The following is a 4,832-nucleotide window of genomic DNA, read 5'->3' as shown; positions in this document are numbered from 1 at the left end:
TAAGAAGGTAGTTAAATGCTGTAGCATAAGACAGGCATGTAAAAGATGCCATAGGCCAAGCTATTTACTGACACATGATCTTAGGTGCAGTCATTGAAAATCTGAAGTTTTTGCAATTTTTCTATTATATCAAAACGTCAGTTATTCATACTTGACTAATTTTGAATTCATTGTGATTCTGCTGTAGTTTGTCTGAATTTTCCTTGGCACTATTTTTTTAAGGAAATTTAAATGAATACATGGTGAAAACTATTTCTGGTGGACTGTCCAACTTCTTTAGACACCAAATAATTTTCTAGAATTTTATCAACATCTATTTGCATACAAACAATATCTCTGACAATATCTCTGACTCGGTTCTCATCTAGTCACTGAAGCAGGTGCTTTCACATGTTGTTCTCTTATTCTAAGAAGCAGACCATTCCTTCCCTCCTTTCTGTCAACACAGAACAGTAGTACAGAGACATTGACTTTGGGGAATGATAGGGTACACAGAAGTACAATCCACTGATTTGCAAGTTACTGTCCCCTAGGATATTATCATCCAAATACTGATCTTTGAGTCTGACACATAAATAACCACAGAGATGGGGGCTAGTTGTAAATATGCAGTTACAACCTAGCCTTATTGGATGGTGAAAAAGTCCCACCTAGAACCTTTGCTAAGGAACTGTTCCTTTCCATCTCCACATTTGAGAAGTTAAACCTCTGTTTATTTGGATGACTGGTGACTAAGGAACTAGGTACAGATGATAGATTTTTAAATGCCATAGCACCTAAGAGTATTTGCAAATGAGAAATTTCATTTTGTTTTTTTAAGGAATTTATGTATTCATTTGAGAGAGAGAGAGAGCACATGAGCAAGGAGGTGGGGGTGGAAGAGGCAGAAGGAGAAGCAGACTCCCTGCTGAGCAGGGAGCATAACCTGGGACTCAGTCCCAGGACCCTGAGATGATGACCTGAGCCAAAGGCAGATGCTTAACCAACTGAGCCACCCAGGAGCCCTGAGAAATTCCATTTTAATTGAATTGCAATGGCAGTTTTGGAAAAGGAACCTTATGTAAGTTACTGAATCCATCTCCAATAAACAGGTGACTTTTAGAGTTAAATATATTTGTGGTGATTGAACCATACAGCGTTTGTGAAATAGAATATTTTATCTCTGCAATAGTGACTGCAAAAAAACTTCAGGAGAAAAAAATTACTCTTATGCAAATCCAAAAATATAGGTTTTAAAAAAACTGTAAAAATTGAAATATAGAGGCTCTAAGAGGATACTTCTTTATAACTATTTTTTCCATACTTAAATTGTATAAATGTCTACTCCATTAAATATAAGCGGTAACAATATTTCAGTCATTTTCCACTTACTGACTACTCATTAAGATTTTTAAAATAGTATTTTGAGCATGGTAGATGATTTAGAGATAAGTAAGACAAAAATACTACAATGGGAGGAAGACAAAAACGTATGGTATTTCTTGTACCCCAACTGTAGAAAAGCTGCAAAATATTGCCACAAAATACAAACATTTGTACAGAGTAACTTTTTATTTTCTACTGGATGTATTGATAGAAGACTAACCAATGACCCAGTTGACAGCACATTCCTGCCTCTGCTGAAAGACTCTCAGAGTTGCAAAGAAATGAGAAAAGTTGAAAGAAATGAGAAAATAGGACATGCTGGGTAGATTCCGTCCCCTTTGGAATGGGACAATCCCAACTATATGTGCATCTTTGCTCTTCACACCAGCTGAAGAAATGATGTGTAAAATGAGCAGTGGGGAAAATTTTAAACTAAACAGCACATAGAGAAGAAAAAATGTATTATACCTGAAAAACCAAAAAGTTCACCAGGATCAAGAAGGTTCATTCATAGAATCCATGTATTTTCATTTGCTAATCCAATCTCTTCCCCCAGGCCAGCATTGTTTTTGTTTTTGGGTTTGTTTTTTGGTTTTTTTTTAGTCTTTTTAGTGAGAAGATTTATGCCAGAACTCGTAGGAATAACCGTTCAGATGGTCCTCAGCTACTAGACTTACAAAATAATGTCGTAACTTCCTTTTCTGACACTTTTTAAGGGAATAAAATATAGTCATTTATTCCGAGATACCAAATATAACAAAATGTAAAATAAATAAAATGTATATATGTTATGTCACATGTGATCACTTCTTTAAGAAAAACTACAGAAAATGTAAAATAAATACAATCAAAAGATATACACTAGAGACCAAATAGAGAAAGTACTAAGTCACAATAAGATAAATTATTCCTAACTGAATGAGAAACTACACAGTTAAGAAAACATCCTTATGACAAACCACAGACCCCTCATAGAACTTGACCACTATGAAAACACAGGCCAGCATGAGTCCAGAGAACCGGTCATTCCCGCAGTTACGGGATCCTGAGTCATGTGAAAGGCAGAAAGTCTCCTGTAAACCAAAACATGTCACATGGGAGTGAGACACAGCCAATAATACTAACAACAGAAAATAGAGCTGAGTATTCCCTGTGCTAGGAAGCCTCTTCTTACCTGTAGGTCAAATAATCATCCTAGCAACGCTGGGACATTTGCATTGTTATCTGCATTGCAGATAAGCAAAGTCTGGTTCCGCAAGATAAGGGACCAGTCCTTGGGAAACATCAGAGCCTGTCCAGGGCCTGTCCTTCAAATGACTCCACTCTACTGCCTACAGGCCCTGCAGTGCTCAAACTTCCTACCAAATGACACCCAGAAAAGAGTAGAGAAAGCCTTCTGAGGAGTGGGAGACACTATGGGAAGCAGTTGCCTGAAGGAACAGAGACTTCAACAGCAACCACAACGAGGGAAGGACACCTTTAGAATCTGTTTCAGCACAAGAAAAGGGCATTTCCTGGCCCTGTTCTTGCCACTTCTCCTGCCAACATCCCCACCCACCCTGAGGCAATGCTGGGATGGAAAGAGAAAACAGTGCGGAATGGATGCCCTGTTCCCACCGTAAAAATGCCTGAAGAAGCCTTTCTCTTTCTCCCTTTAGATTAACACAGATACACATACCTTGCCCCTAAGACAGGCCAAGGATGACAAGACAGGGGCAACTAACGAGGATTTAGGACTGATGTCTCCTAGTCAGAGGGACCCAGGGAATTCTGTTCAAGTTTCTTAGCCCAAAGCTAGAGATGATATCAAGTAAACAATTATGTGTTCATGTGATCACTACTAACAAGATACAAGTTCATACCTCAGAAAGTGAAGCAGGAATGTAACTAAACAGATTCTAAGAGCAAAGGGAGACAAAATACGATTCACTTATCATGAACACACAGAAGTCCACATCGCCTCCTATGAGAAGACAGGATCACCATATCTTAGAGAAAGCAGGAAAGTTTCCATTACCCAGTCCAGTCCTCTTTATAAAACAGAATTCCTTACAGCTGTCTTTGTGTATCTGATGGAAAAGATTCAGCACGATCCATGGGACAATCTCTTCCATTTAAACTGTGTGAGTTATTGGGACGCCTGGATGGCCCCACCAGTTAAGCATCCAACTCTTGATTTCAGCTCCAGTCATGATCTCAGGGTCATGAGATCAAGCCCTGCGTCAGGCTCCGTGCTGATCATGGAACCTGCTTAATATTCTCTCCCTCCCTCTTCTCTGCCCCTCCCCTCCCCATGTCTGCAAACGCAATCTCTCTCTCTAAAAATAACTTAAAAACTGTATGAGTGGTTGAACATTCTCTAGTATTATGAGCTGAAATTTACATATTCTAGTTTCGGCCTCCAGAGCATCCTGGATTAAGTGCTGTAAGCTCTTCACATACTTTAAAAATAACACTAACTTCTATCTATTTCTCCATTTCTTCTACTGCTCGTCATAAAACATGGCTTGCAAATGCCTGGCTGTCCACTGGTTTCTTGATCTTCCTTTAAAAAATGCACTTGTCGGAAATAAAATTTACACTCTCTATATAGTCAAATAAGGACAGAGCTCAGTGAATAAATCATTGCTTAAAAGCCAGACAAACCGGGGCGCCTGGGTGGCTCAGTGGGTTAAGCCTCTGCCTTTGGCTCGGGTCATGATCCCAGAGTCCTGAGATCAAGCCCGGAGTCTGGCTTTCTGCTCAGCGAGGACCCTGTTTCCCCCACCCGCTTCTGCCTGCCTCTCTGCCTATTGTGATTTCTGTCAAACAAATAAATAAAATCTTTGAAAAAAAAAAAAATCCAGACAAACCACTCCTATCTGTGCCTCCAGAATTACCTCAGCTAGTTTCTCCTTTGAATAAGTCCTAGCTCCTAAGACATTATAGGAAATAAGCTTCTCACTTATGAGATGTACTTCTAGTGAAACAAGACAACCTTCACATTTCCCTGCTTTTTTCCAAAAATTTTTTTCCAAAAATTTTTTCCAAATTATTTACTTCCAAATAACTTCCAAATTATTCAGAATTATATGTATGGATATATAAATATTTAGACATAACTATGCATGGTTAAAGTCCCATATCTGTGGTTCGATCTTAATGGATTTGCATTGTGGTATAAATATCCAATTCTGGGGGTGCCTGGGTGGCTCAGTGGGTTAAGCCTCTGCCTTCAGCTCAGGTCGTGATCTCAGGGTCCTGGGATCGAGCCTCATGTCGGGCTCTCTGCTCAGCGGGGAGCCTGCTTCCCCATCTCTCCCTGCCTGCCTGCCTCTCTGCCTACTTGTAATCTCTCTCTCTCTGTCAAATAAATAAACAAAATGTTTTTAAAAATAAATAAATAAATAAATAAATATCCAATTCTGGAGCCTCAGATATGGAACCCAGGGCAAGACCCTGTACACTCTATCCACTCACAGGATGTC

The sequence above is a fragment of the Enhydra lutris genome, unplaced genomic scaffold (assembly GCF_002288905.1).
Source record: "Enhydra lutris kenyoni isolate GAN:26980312 unplaced genomic scaffold, ASM228890v2 scaffoldscaffold9, whole genome shotgun sequence".
NCBI classification, from domain to species: Eukaryota; Metazoa; Chordata; class Mammalia; order Carnivora; family Mustelidae; genus Enhydra; species Enhydra lutris.
The sequence above is the reverse complement of the archived record's forward strand: the minus strand, read 5'-3'. Positions refer to the sequence as shown.